Source organism: Tachypleus tridentatus, chromosome 7 (assembly GCF_004210375.1).
Source record: "Tachypleus tridentatus isolate NWPU-2018 chromosome 7, ASM421037v1, whole genome shotgun sequence".
In the NCBI taxonomy this organism is placed as follows: Eukaryota; Metazoa; Arthropoda; class Merostomata; order Xiphosura; family Limulidae; genus Tachypleus; species Tachypleus tridentatus.
In genome coordinates, this window is record NC_134831.1 from 1,561,832 (window position 1) to 1,577,229 (window position 15,398).

Genomic DNA, 15,398 nt, shown 5'->3' on the forward strand with positions numbered 1-15,398 from the left:
GAATTATCAAAGGTTACAGTTTTGTCACTAATGACCAAGTTCTGTAGAATTATCAAAGGTTAGAGTTTTGTCACTAATGACCAAGTTCTGTAGAATTATCAAAGGTTACAGTTTTGTCAACAATGACCAAGTTCTGTAGAATTATCAAAGGTTACAGTTTTGTAACTAATGACCAAGTTCTGTAGAATTATCAAAGGTTAGTGTTTTGTCACTAATGACCAAGTTCTGTAGAATTATCAAAGGTTACAGTTTTGTCACTAATGACCAAGTTCTGTAGAATTATCAAAGGTTACAGTTTTGTAACTAATGACCAAGTTCTGTAGAATTATCAAAGGTTACAGCTTTGTCACTAATGACCAAGTTCTGTAGAATTATCAAAGGTTACAGTTTTGTCACTAATGACCAAGTTCTGTAGAATTATTAAATATTTTTTCATGTTTTGTTGTTCTTCTCCCACGCAGCAAACCAGGAGATCGAAAGTCCCCACGAGAGAACGTGAAACTACGACACGAAAACGTGACAGGGTGGAGGGTGTACCTCATGATCATCACATACAAACAGTACAGTTCACAGCACGTCGCGACACAAAAACGTGACAGGGTGGAGGGTGTACCTCATGATCATCACATACAAACAGTTCACATCACGTCGCGTGCGCCCAGGATGACAAATATTTTTGCTTGTTCTTAAGGACAAAATTACAAAAGGGACTATCTGTGCTCTGTCCATTACCCGATTTTTATCGTCATGAGCTTGCAGACTTATCATTTTAAACCACTAGGAGGAACAGGTGACGAGCAGTTTCTCTGATATAGTTTCCATTCAAATATGTTCAATACAAGTTGAGCCTAATTAACGCAGGCAATAATTCCTTAACATAATTTAGTGATTTTTTCGAGGTTGTTAAGAGTTGCAACTAACCCTGTTTTGGCAAACAGCTCGTTACAATTTAACGGACTGGCCTTTAGAATGAAGTTACTTCCTAAAACAAAAATACGATACCCAATAACCAGAGTGTTTTTCAAAGTTGGGCCTCTGACCATTAGAGACAAAGTCATATCACAACTATACCACCATTTGATAGATTCAGAACTTCTGCGCAAAGCTACACAAGCAGCTATCTTTCGCGCATAGCCGTCTCTAATTTTTCAGCTGATAGATTAAAAAGCATCCAGTCGCTCAGCAGCACCTCCCACACCACCCCACCAGCCGTTGTCTGAACTGACTGTTACTCTTATTGTCTACCACAGTATCAAAGCTCAGAGTTTGTTTTTGTGGCATATGGCGTATCTTAATCCACTTAGTTACCTAGCACACTTAAAACTATTCGATTTGTTCTAAATAGATAATTCACCTAAAATGCGCTAAAACCTTTTTTTAAGTGCGTATAACGTTTAAAAAATTGGTTAGTAAAGAGAGGACACATGTTCGTTAATTGGTTAAAGTACAATAATAGAACGTGGTCGTTAAATATATATATTTCTAAGCATGTCAAAACTTCAGATGAAAACTTAAGTACAAAAAATACCAAAATATGATAGAGGAGAATTCAAAACAAAACCCGTTGTGATGACCAACACCGATACTGAAGTACCGGTTGAAACTTGTGTTTATGAACGTATTTTAACTACAGTTTTAACACGAAGCTCCTCTTTTAAAATATATCATTCAAAGGCCTGGCATGGCCAGGTGGTTAGGACGTTCGACTTGTAATCTGAGGGTCGTGGGTTCGAATCCTGTCACACCAAACATGCTCGCCCTTTTAGCCGTGGAGGCGTTATAATGTAACGCTCACACCCAATATTCATTGATAAAAGAGTAGCCCATGTTTTGGCAATGGATGGGGATAACTAGCTGCCTTCCCTCTATTCTTACACTACTAAATTAGGGTTTATTTTGGTCTGTTTTGAATTTCGTGCAAAGCTACATGAGGGCTATCTGCGCTAGCCGTCCCTAATTTAGCAGTGTTAGGCAGTTTACCCATCGCCAACTCTTGGCTACTCTTTATCGAATAGTGGGATTGACCGTCCCATTTTAACGCCCCCACAGCTGAAAGGGCGAGCATGTTTGGTGTGACTAAATTAGAGAAGACTAGAGCACATAGCCCTCGTGTAGCTTTGCGCGAAATTCGAAAACCAAACAACTATGGCATTCAAAACTATGTACCATCACTATAAATATTTTAAAGCAGTGAAGGGTGCAGTTTCAACTTTTAGACTACAAGCTTGGGCCTTAAACATTACCTTCGATTTTGTCTTTGGTATAACAAACAAGGCTTAAAGATAACAAATCACCTATTGTTTATCAAGTGTAGGTGAAAGAGCACTTTAACATCGAAACAAAAGGAGGGAACATTATACTTAGAAATTTCTATGGCTCGAGTAAATGCTGTTTAACTATAGCAGCAATCTCTGTTGTGGCCCCACCTCCTACAAGAGACGGTTGTTGCCCAGCAGAAAACGATCACACCGCCCCCTCACGGCTTCTCATAATGCCTCAGTCTGAGCACTGGAAAACTTTTGCAGGAGTTTACTTTAACAACAAATCCGATCAGTATGTCCTAGGAAAGTTTGACAGGTTATTTTTTACCTCTCGTGTCCCTTTGTTTGCAATCATCAAACAAGGGGAAGCACGGTTATCAAGTTTTGTACTTAAAACCTATACTTGGAACGTGAAAGCGAAAAGACTGCGTAATCAGTTTTTGATATACAAGAGTTATTGTTTACGCCCTTCTTATCAATTAGGCCTAACCTTCTCATATTAGTGTAACGCCCTTGTACACTCATAACTTTAATGTTAATTGCAATGTTATGGAAGAAATCCTCTTCGTATCGGTGTCGTCACGAGTTAAATGAAAACCGTCTTAGACGTCTGTTCAGTACAAATAAAAACATGCGAACTTCTACAGGGTCCTGTTGTTAAATAAATTTTCACGTCTCAAGTTATCATGGTATCCCATACAAACAAAAATCCTGCCCGGATTAAGTTTTCTCTCCTTCAGAAGAAACGTATATGTAAGAAGAAATAATCACAAGAAGGTGAAAAATTTTTAATGTATATACAATGTATAAGATATAAACGTATATGCACTTCCTATACAAAAATCAAACTTTTATCCATCTTTAATTTCTTCAAGTTTTAGTTGTTACCAAGTGCCCCATACACAAAGTGTAGACAGATGAACATGTCTTTAGTTAAATTTAATTGTTAACAAGTATCAATGATACAATCATAGAAAAAAAAAGCACGCGCAATATCTTTCGTTGAAACATGGGTAGTTTATTTCATGTCATTTTAGCTTTACTGTAACGGCTCGGCATGGCCAGATGGTTAAGGCACTCGATTTGAATCCCCATCGCTCCCAAACATGTTCGCCCTTTCAGCCGTGAGGGCGGTATAATGTGACGGCCAATTCCACTATTCGTTGGTAAAAGAGTAGCCCAAGAGTTGGCGGTTGGTGGTGATGACTAGCTGCTTTCCATCTAGTCTTACACTACTATATTAGGGAGGGCTAGCGCAGATAGCCCTCGAGTAGCTTTGCGCGAAATTCAAAATAAACAAAGCTTTACTGTAGCTAAACATATTTTAAAAATGGATGGTTTTTGATGGTTTAAGTTTTATTGTAGATAAATATATGTATATACATATAATACTAAAACCGGGGTTGCAACTTCTCCATAAAAATGGATCATTACTATAAAAGGACACTCGCCCTGATTTTCCCTCTAATTCAAGACCTTTGACGTAAGTTTATTACTGAAACACCTATTCATTAAAGCAGGTTCTTGGAAAGTTAACAAATCACTAGCAACGTCCAGAAATACTATACTTTAGTACCCAAAATAAGAATATCTTCTTTTCACATCCAAACGTCATCATCCCACAGTTTTATATATAACAGTAGAATCTATTCTCCACGCATGCATTCAGCCATGTGTCGCCACGCCATCTTGGACATCGCTTGTCCTGTTTCGAAGAAGCTTCAGCTTTAAGACCATGATTTCATGAATATCGGGTTTGTGAATAATAAAAGAACTCCAGAAAAAGCGGATATGTCACTCGAAAAGTCGCTTTGATCTTCTGTAATTTAACGACTATTATGAGTGAAATGCGAGCTGCTTAGTAGTGACATCTGGCCGTGTTTACTAGAAACGATGATCTGTCGGTTCTGATGATCACGTGACCACATTATTTGGTGTCAAATAACAGCCGCTCAACTTACAAGTAATAGAGTAAATAATCGCTAGGATTTAGGCCTGGCGTTAATGTATTAGTTGAACCAGCTGTGTTACGAGTTGACGCTAACACTTCGCCATGGTCTATCAACTGTAATTTGAAAATATCTATGGGTTTTTAGATATAATTAAATACAGGTTCCTACAGTATTATCGGTCATCGATGAAATGCGATAAAAGTTTCAGTTACGGTTTTGTACAGGAGTCGTGTTAATTTTGAAGATTGGAACAACACTGACCTACTGAAGAGTTGAACGATGTTCGTTTGTTGCACGCGATTTTCTAGTAGTTAAATGAACTGGTACGTTTGCACTTGAGAATACTTTATAGTGTCTCGACCAATCAGACACTCACAGAGTCCAGCATGGCCAGGTAGGTTAAGGCGTTCGACTCACCATCGCACCAAACATGTTCAACCGTGGGGACGTTATAATGTCACGATCAATCCCACTATTCGTTGGTAAAAGAGTGGTCCACTGCTAAATTAGGGATGGCTAGCGCAGATAGCCTTTGGGGAGCTTTGCGCGAAATTCAAAACAAATAAACACTCACAAATTGGATTATTTATGTATCCATGGAGAGATGAAGTACTATTCTATTGTTTCTTCTTCCAAGCATGTTGTCCTTGTTGAGATGGCGTGACGAAGACATATTGCATTTGCCCATGAATGTTGCTCTCTGTAATATTGTTGTTTTTCCTCCACTGGTGTGATATTAAAATTTCTATTGCTACTAAAATTTCGAGCAAAAGTAATAAATAAACTAGACACCTAACGATATTATTGTGGTCAGAAACTCAAAATTATGGATAGCCATTCCTGACCCCCTAGGATCCTCTAACTTGGTGTTTAACTCACGTGAGCTGAAGGTGCAGTTCAGGTTGAAAATACCAGTAGCAGTAGTATAATACATATTATACATGTACCGTATCACAGTAAGCCTAACATTAAGTTAAATTACATTATTCTTTACTGGCCCATTATGGGTTTCTAGTGAGAAACCAGTTGATCATATTAACAGCACACTTTTATTAGTGCTAAATATCATGTTCTGTCAGTTATGGCGTTCTATACAGGGAGGTCTATTGGAAAACTAGAATATAATTTTTTTTTTTATCTGATTAAGTGGAAAGAATACGATGTTACCATCTGCATCTTGTTTTCAATTAAACTCTTTCGTAGAGCATACGTTGGCTTGATGAAGCATTAGCAGACATAGCAGCCATATTTGTTTGAATAATATTTTCTCGTCTTCATCAAGATGCACCAAGATTGACGACAACACGTGATTTGGGCATTCGACTCGCAAACTGAGGGTCGCAGGTTCGAACCTCTATCCCATCAAACATGCTCGCTCTTTTCAGCAGTGAGGGGGAGTTATAACGATACGATCAATCTTACTTTTCGTTGGTAAAATAGTAGCCCAAGAGTTGGCGGTGATGATTATCCGACTTCCCTCTAGGCTTTCACTCCCTAAATTAGGAATGGCTAGTGTGCAGACAGTCCTCGTGTAGCTTTGAGCGCAATTCAAAACAAACGAACGTCATGTATTCATTTAGGTATAGCCATTGACCATAACGTAAAACTCAGCTTAAAAAACAAAAATGTGTTCGCGCCTTATAGTGTGAGAATCATTGTTTTGAAAGATATATCATTCTGAAACTACAGTTAAATAAATTTATTTTCTTTATTTGTATTTGTAGTTTCAATATAAAGCATTGTTCATTCTTACAATACTAAAAATACTTTCTTTAGAAATTTTTTCTGCTTTTTCGTTTACCTTTTCTTTCTTTTGTTGTGATCATCATACATTTTTAGGCTGTTTTTTGTTGTTGTTAATAGAGTAATTTTATTGTCCTTGAAAAAAATCTTTTAATTTTTTGATCCACTATTTGTTTTGATTATTTATCTATAGCTCCCTCTGCTTCAGGGTAAGTCTACGGATCTACAACACTAAAATCAAGGGTTCGATACCCTCAGCGAACACAGCAGATAGCCCGATGTGGCTTTGTTATAAAAAAAAAACACACACTTATTAGCACATGAAACACTAGTACGTATATTTGGACAATGGATCACTACAAACTACTTACGAGTTGTGGAATAATTACGTTAGTGACAAAATTAGTCTTAGTAAAAAATCCTTCCTTTGCACCCTGGATGTGAATGAACTAACATTCTACTGAAAATGCTGAAGTACTTTTTTTCTCATTTAAAGAACTTCAGAGATGTCTTCTCAGCTTCTAAGAATTTTTGTCATAATCCTCTAAAAGTAAATTATCTTTCGAAGAAGTTTGGGACAGGCTTAGGACTCATTTCCGAAACCCGCTTGTAGGCTTAATTCTAGAACTGATCATTCATTCCGTTGACAAATGGCCACATGTGGTAGTTATCTTATGAAAAGATCACGATATCAGAACTGCTGCTACTGTAAATGAAAAATCCCAAATTACAATTAGCAGAATGTAATTTGGAATACCTACACAACTTATCACTCTTACAATGGTTTTTAAATCAAAATTCACTGTTTCGCGTTTTGTTTGTTTATTTGCTGTTAAGCCTAAAGTTACAAAATAAGCTGTCTGTGCTGCGCCTACCGTGAATATCATCGAAACCGGGTTTTCATCGTTATAAGCCTTCACTCTTTCATTAGAAATAGCCAGGACTTTGCGAACATTTTTATTCTTTTACTGTATTACAACACGAAAATAAAACAATTGCTTATTTCATATATAATTTTATAAAACTCAACTCTTATGTGCAAATAGCGCAAATATACTGAGTAATATATTAAATTAAATTCGGTAATTTATGCCTTTGTACAGGGTATTCGATTCGCTTTCTCTGGATGCTTCAGCGTATAACTCATTTACGTGTTTATTTTGATTCAAACCGACTAAAATGTTTTATAATGTGTTAGCCTCTCAGTCGCATCTCAGAAAACAAAGCAAATATATTAATATATATGTGTACTAATACCTTTCTACCAGAGTTAGCTAAATACTTCGAGTGTAACTCAAAATCAACTTGGTCATCAGCATATTCAATAAAATGTACTTTTCTGATGTTTCTTCATATAAAGATGCATACCTCCTTTATTGACAATATTTTTGGCCATAATCCCAATAATACTTCAAAAGATTTGGTTAGGTTAGAATATGTATTGAAAATTTATCATGTTTATATATTTAATTCTAGTTTTGCCTCCTTTGTTTGAATGATATGATTACCGTAAGAAAACTCTGTAAAAAAAAAAAAAAAAAAAAAAAGTCCAGATAATTCATTGTTTTAAAACGATAACTATAAACTGAAAAACATTTCGAGCAATTTCGCAGACCTATATAAATATGTAACGCAGAAATATAAAAGTTTAAATCGTGAATATTTTCAATATAAATACATAGAAGGACGTCATCCTTAAAATTCTTTTTTTTTTTATGACATTTGATGTGGTGTTGCATCAAATTGTATCACTTAGAGCCGTATTTCTCTCCAAAATAAACCTGTTGGTGGTTTTCTGTTCGCACGTGTGATTCTTAAATGTACATACTTTTAATGAAATGCAGAAATTTTATAATTTTTTGAAGCATCTCCATCAGACTTGACCTCTCGACCTCACGGCGCCAGATTGATGACATTTTACGTGTGGAGTTTCACCACTAGTCACGTAGCTCGAGTCGATGCACGTGCTACATTTAGACGCCCACGTGCGAACTGTGCAAAGATTTTGTGATACGGTGACGGTTTTACTGAAGTTTTCTCTTGAAGTCGCAGAGCGTAGGTTTTATTCTGAAGGCTATTCCTCTTTCAAATTTTTTTTTTTTTTGAATAAATGATAACGTAAAACAGTCAACAAAACGAATTTTGTTTTCTGCTAGTTCATCAAACATTGTGACGTACGGGTATTCTATTTAATCCACATGTGGGATAACTTATTATACTATTACAGTGAAATACTCTTTCTTCGTCTTGTATAATTCAGACATTTTGTTTATTGTTATATAAGCATATATTCTCTATCCACAAGGATGTTTCTTGAAAAGAATCACGTGAAATTCCAAGAATTAAAAAATATTTGTGTGTTTGTAATTAAGCACAAAGCTACACAATGAGCTATATCTCTGTTCTGCCTACCACGGGTATCGAAACCCAGTTTCTAGCATTGACTCCAGACCTACCACTGTTGTACTGGAGGTTGTCATAAACACACTGCTATAAAGTATTTTTGCCAATTCTTCTATAAGAGGTTTCTTCTGTATTTTTTTACAGATTCGCCCGATGTATGCCATCATGGACCATTGAAAGGAAAAATAGATCACGGAACCTCTTTCGAACAACAGAATAAATAAATACAGTTAACAGCGGAGTTTTGTTACTATTTATTGACTAGCACTATGTAACACAAATTAAGTTCCTGAATAGTATGTGTTATTTCTTAATTGCTTATGTTGTAAAAGTACAGAAAATGGCCATTATTTCCTTCAAATTTTGCTTTTGTGACCTGGATAATGAAATTTAAAAATTAATCTATTTTCTGTGAAAATGTGCAAATTTGCACATTTTTATTTACATAATGTCTGAATAAAACAACATATAAATCAAGATTTACATGTATTTATACTAAAGTTATACAAAAATGTTTAGAAGTGAGTAGTTTTGCGAGATTTACGACTGTAACGTAAATCACTTTCACCTATAAGTCCCCAAATATAGTCTCCCATCATGTTTTCGTTATACGCTCCCAGGTCACAAAAGCAAAGTTTGAAGAGAAAAATAAGTCTTTTCCATTTACTTTAGGCATAAGCAATTGGAAAATAACACTTTCTGCACAGGAACAAGAAAAAGTAAAAATTTTGTTACATAGTGAAATGAATCAGTAATTGTGATATACGGGTGTTATTTTTTTATAATATAAAAAGGTAATATAACATTATTGGAAGGCAAATTCTAATCGCACGGTGCAAATAGTAATACAATATTGTTGGAAAGTTTATTCTAGTTGCAGTATGTAAAACGTAATATAATATTATTGGAAGGCTTATTCCAGATTCACTATGTAAAAAGTAATATACAGTGTAATATTATTTAAAACCCTATTGTAGTTATTTCATGTAAACGAAAAAAAAGTTTTATTTTATTTTATTGTACATTATCTGTACAATAATAAAATTGGAAATTACCTCTTACATTAGAGCTCAGTTCCTTGTACTGCGAGAGGCCTCAGTATAATTACATACGAATGTAGGTGTTTTATACATTAAAAAACAAAACGATAAACTTTAAATATTTAGGCTTGCCTATTAAATAAACACTTAACAACAGATACTGTTTGACGTAAATTGGTAATTACATAGTTATTTGTAAAAATAAAGATGCTTGCTGTACTAAGCTATGATACGGTTTTAGATTGCACTATCATTTATTTAATTTAAGCTTAGTTTTATTTTATATCGATTATTATTATTATTATTATAAATGTTTATGTATTTATCTCAAATTATTTATCTACCACTTATTTTTAATTCAAATCAGTAAAATATTTTTAGGCTGTTTTTAATAGTTGAGTTTATTAATTGTACTTACTTACTACGTAAGAATATTAAAAGTTTCACACCCACAAAATACCAGTGTCTAAGTCTTACTGTTGTTTTTCTCCTAGATAACTCACACACACACACACACTTGACTACTCCCACTGTGGTAACACAATGGGAGTAGTTAAGGTGTCTCCCGTTATTCAGTATAATATTATCCAATAATATAATAAACGATTCCGCCGATTTCTTTCCAAGCATTACCATTATATTTTTCTATAGTATTCTTAACTGTATTTGTACAAAGTCAGCGACCTCTCCCCAAGCTGCAATTCCATATTGCAAAATAGAATCTACTAATCCATAGTGTAATATCTTTAATTTATCCATCGACAAAACTATCCTGACCGTCTACAAATACGTACACAAACTTCCTTTTTTTTTTTTTTAAGTTAAACCTAATATAGAGGGCCTCCAATTTAAACAGCTATCTATAGTGACTCCTCCGTATTTAACTTTATATATTCTATTCTCTTTAAAGCAGTTACAATGTTAGGGGTAGGACTAAATTTCAGTTCTTTTCATGAATACCGAGAGCCGTGGGAACTGTGTTACGTGGGATTATGTCGAATAATTTGTTTATATTAAGTGATAGTGTATTTATATCTAACCAATATTTAATGTTCTCTCTTTAGAATACTGGGAGTTTCCTTCCAGTTATCACATGACAGAGCAGAGCTGTATTTTCATCAAATACAATTAACCATCCGTTCATTGCTAAGCTGTGTAGATCATTTATAGATATTATAAAAAGAACCGATCCTAAGACTGAGAGGTTGAATATTCTGATGTAAACTAATCATTAACAACACCGTTTATTTTAACTAAGGTCTTCTCTGTAGGTACCAATGTAACATAACCCTTCTAACTCCTATATTGTACAACCTAACCAGGTCTACTCTGTAGGTACCAATGTAACATAACCCTTCTAACTCCTATATTGTACAACCTAACCAGGTCTACTCTGTAGGTACCAATGTAACGTAACCCTTCTAACTCCTATATTGTACAACCTAACCAGGTCTACTCTGTAGGTACCAATGTAACGTAACCCTTCTAACTCCTATATTGTACAACCTAACCAGGTCTACTCTGTAGGTACCAATGTAACATAACCCTTCTAACTCCTATATTGTACAACCTAACCAGGTCTACTCTGTAGGTACCAATGTAACGTAACCCTTCTAACTCCTATATTGTACAACCTAACCAGGTCTACTCTGTAGGTACCAATGTAACGTAACCCTTCTAATTTCTATATATTGTGTAACAACTATTAATTCAGACATCGCACCGAAAGTACAGGAACATGGCCGCCGGTTTTCTACCCTAGTCCAGCTGGTTTGTAATGTACATAGCTACTTACGATATAAGATCTTGAGTACTTAAACACTTCTGAAAACTATATTGATAACTTAATCACTAAGTTTAGTTTTCCAAAAATTCTACAATATATTTTTAGACAATTTTTTTTCAAGGCTTCAACAAGACTTGACAATATTGAAATTGGCCTATAATTAAACAGTAGTTTTGAATCGCTACTTTTATACATTTGTATAATAACAGACGTTTTTAATATGTCCAGGAATACACCATTATTTATACTTACGTTCACTATACGTTTCAAGGTTTTAACTATACTTTCGATGTTATCTTTAAGTATTTTGACAGTTACGACGTTGCGTACTGGACTCGAGCATCCCCTCAGTTCATTTATACCCCTACTGCATGTCTCTGTCTGTTACCATCCATTCCTCTTGTACCAGACTATATTTAAGCCCCTCTTCATCTAACCCTACCTACCCTCTTACTTATTTTTTCTGCCATCTTTCTCCAACTATTGTGAAATATTCTCTGAATATACTCACCGTTTTGAATTATCTACTACGTTAATATCATTCTCATTTTCCATATTAGTTAATTTGTTTATTGTTTTTAATTTGTGCAGCTCGGTTATTAATTGCTAAATTTGCCATTTCCCAACTTGTCCTAACGTTAGTGTTGTTTTTCCGATAAACTGTTATCATCACATGTATTTTCTAGTTCTTTTAATAAGCTATTTTATTTGTTTGTTTGTTTGGGAATTTCGCACAAAGCTACACGAGGGCTATCTGTGCTAGCCGTCCCTAATTTAGCAGTGTAAGACTAGAGGGAAGGCAGCTAGTCATCACCACCCACCGCCAACTCTTGGGCTACTCATTTACCAACGAATAGTGGGATTGACCGTAACTTTATACACCCCACGGCTGGGAGGGCGAGCATGTTTAGCGCGACGCGGGCAAGAACCCGCGACCCTCGGATTACGAGTCGCACGCCTTACGCGCTAGGCTATGCCAGGCCACTATTTTATTTATTTAAATACTTTTTAAAATAATATTTAGGTGAAAATTTAGGAGCTGTGTGCAGACCTTTTTTTTGTACTTAATTTTTCCCTTTATAATCGAAGTCAGTAAACCATGCGTTATCTACGATTGTATTCCTCGATTAGGAACAAACTGTTTTATTTGTTGAGTGGTTTCCTGTAAGTTTAAATTAATTACAGTTATTTGTGTTAATCTTTACACCATTTTCCATTAACACCGTACGCCACCTTTCCATCTTAGGAATTTCATTCAGTCGCAAATAATTAATTATTTTAGTTTTTACGGTAGGGATATTCGAGGTTCGTACATTAGAAGTTTTAAAAACCATGTATAGAACTCTGATCCATGATATTAGTTTTAAATACAACTTTGATACGATTGTTCACGGACCATTAATAAAAACATGGTCAATACACAACTTCAGATTATCACAGACTCTCGTCTGAGGATTTAAATACGAGACAAATTTATTTTCTACAAACATTTAAATAATCTACACCACTGTCAAGGCCTTCTTTAACATTGTTATAAATATTTACATTAGTGTTTCCTATCCTGTTTGAAGTTCAGACAGCTATTAATTTAGGACTCTTTGACAAACATATTTACTATTCTGTTTATGGACCGATAGGGTGCTATCAGTATTGTTTTTGCTTGCAGTTCCTTTACACGTACAAACCAACAGTTACAGTTAGTTTATTGTAATTTTATTAATTTGTGAATTCATAATTGTCTTTAATATAATTCATTACACCAATATTTTGATTAAAATTCAATAACATTCCGGTTACAGTATATCCTGAAATATTACACAAGTGAATTGGCAAACAACCTAAGTTTCTGTTAGTGTTATTATATTAAGATTTATTTCTATTAGCAACAAAACAGATTCATAGTAGTTTTTCAGCTTCTAGGCCCGGCATTGCCAAGCGTGTTAAGGCGTGCGATTCGTAATCTGAGGGTCGCGGGGTCGCATCCCCTTCGCGCCAAACATGCTCGCCCTTTCAGCCGTGGGGGCGTTATAATGTGACGGTCAATCCCACTATTCGTTGGTAAAATAGTAGCCCAAGAGTTGGCGGTGGGTGGTTTACATGAAGTAACTACACTTGGACACGCCATTTGTCAAGTTTTCAACTGGAATTTATCGTCCCAGTTGTTCTAACGAAATGACGCTGTAATTAGATAGGGGAACTTTCAAATGTCTTCAGGAGTCTGTAATGAATATCTATCATCTGTAGTTATCGGTGACAACGAAATTCCACTATTAAGTTTTTTTTTTACTTCGTTGTATCTGGAAAGAATTTATGAAAGGTTGAGTTGCGCGGTTTTTTCCAGCATCTCCCCAGTATTACCAGTTTATGAACAAGAAAATATATCTTGATATCCTAGCGAGTTTTTATCTGAGCTTGTGGGCAGACCGACCTTGGACGTATTTAATATATTTTAATATTCAGCTTACAACCTGACTGTCAAAAACGAGAGAAGACATGAAGCAGGCATGTAATATTTTGGTAATTTTATCCTTGACATTCCATTTGCTATTAGCAATACTAAAATGTTTTCGTCTGGGTAGAAAAATATCAAAGATATTTCAGATGCCACAGTGATTATCGAATATCTGTCTCCTTTCCACGAGCTTGATCATAATGTCGTAGAGGTTAAGATGTTGCTGCGTCACATTAAACACACTCGGATGTAAGTTCGCTATCAGAGTTTTCTTCAGGTTATTGTTGTCACACATTCCCTTATTTTTCAACATCACCGTGGTAAAGGATTTACCTATTGTTACCTACCGCCACAGGTTATCCAATATCACTGTAGTAAAGGGTAAATGTGGTGTTATTATAGCGGTTAAAGTTGCCTTATTAGAAGGCATTAGATGTTAGTCTTTAGCTAATTGGTAGAGCACTCGCCCGGTGTGCGAGAGGTCTTGGATCAAATCCAAGGCGAGGCAATATTAATATAACATTAAAAGTATAAGTTATGTGAGAAATAAACAAGCATATTGCAAACGTTTTAAAGACAGTAACATTTTTTCTTTATTACAAATATAACAAAAAGAAAGAGTGCAAACCTTCACAGACAAGAGCATAATGGCTTCTACTGGATCAGTGGATCTGCACTGATGACAGCTAGATGGCTTCTAATGGATCAGTAGACCTAAACAGACAAGAGCGTGGTGGCTTCTACTGGATCAGTGGATCTGCACTGAAAAGAGCATGATGGCTTCTACTGAATTAGTGAACCTGAATTGACAAGAGCATGATGGCTTCTAATGGATCAGTAGACCTAAACAGACAAGAGCGTGGTGGCTTCTACTGGATCAGTGGATCTGCACTGAAAAGAGCATGATGGCTTCTACTGAATTAGTGGACCTGTATTGACAAGAGCATGATGGCTTCTAATGGATCAGTGGACCTGCACTGACAAGAGTATGATGGCTTTTAATGGATCAGTGGACCTGCACTGATAAGAGCATGATGATTTCTAATGGATCAGTAGATCCAACTTTTCTTCTCGTGGTTTGAATCTCTGTAGAACAAGTCACGATGAAAGCCAAGCTGGAAACACCTAGGAAAGTAGGTTTATTTCTCTCACAAAACCATCATTTTCCTTGTTTTATGACATCACCACGTACTCTATCACTCCCTTTTAACATTCGCAGTTCCAGAGATATCAAATTTGTCTTTTGTGCCAGCGAAAGGACGTCTCTGCCTTTCAACAGGTAAAATAATACGAAAAACGGAAAGGCAAAGAGGCACCATATCACGCTGGAATCGAAAAATTCGAACGGTTTTCTGTACTGAGGTTTTCATCCAAAAACTCAATAGAAACACTCTACAATAACATTTCTATATTACTCAAGTTAATAGTAAAGACATGATATATTCATATATCACAATTCTTCCCATTTCTATTCCAGGATTGACTACAAGCCGACAATTAAATTAACTTTAAACTCACGAGCTGGTGAAGAACAACATTAAATTAACTTTAAACTCACGAGCTGGTTAAGAACAACATTGACTTTATTTTATTCCTTAGAACACGTGCACGCTATGTTGACAACACAACCCTTAAAAATAAAAACATGACATTACTTTTAAATAAAGGCTTAAAATAAACTGTCATTCAACATAATTCATTACAACAAAATACATTATTGAAATATTAGCAATAATAAAATACAATTGGAAAAACTCTAAT

General features: G+C 35.4%; 1 long non-coding RNA gene across 1 annotated transcript; it reads left to right on the plus strand.

Moving 5' to 3' along the window:
- Positions 1 to 4,261: 4,261 nt before the first annotated feature.
- Positions 4,262 to 9,856, plus strand: LOC143254974 (uncharacterized). Its single transcript, XR_013030398.1, has 2 exons — positions 4,262 to 4,607; positions 8,504 to 9,856. It is a non-coding gene; the product is annotated as an uncharacterized LOC143254974 (long non-coding RNA).
- The last annotated feature ends 5,542 nt before the right edge of the window (positions 9,857 to 15,398 follow it).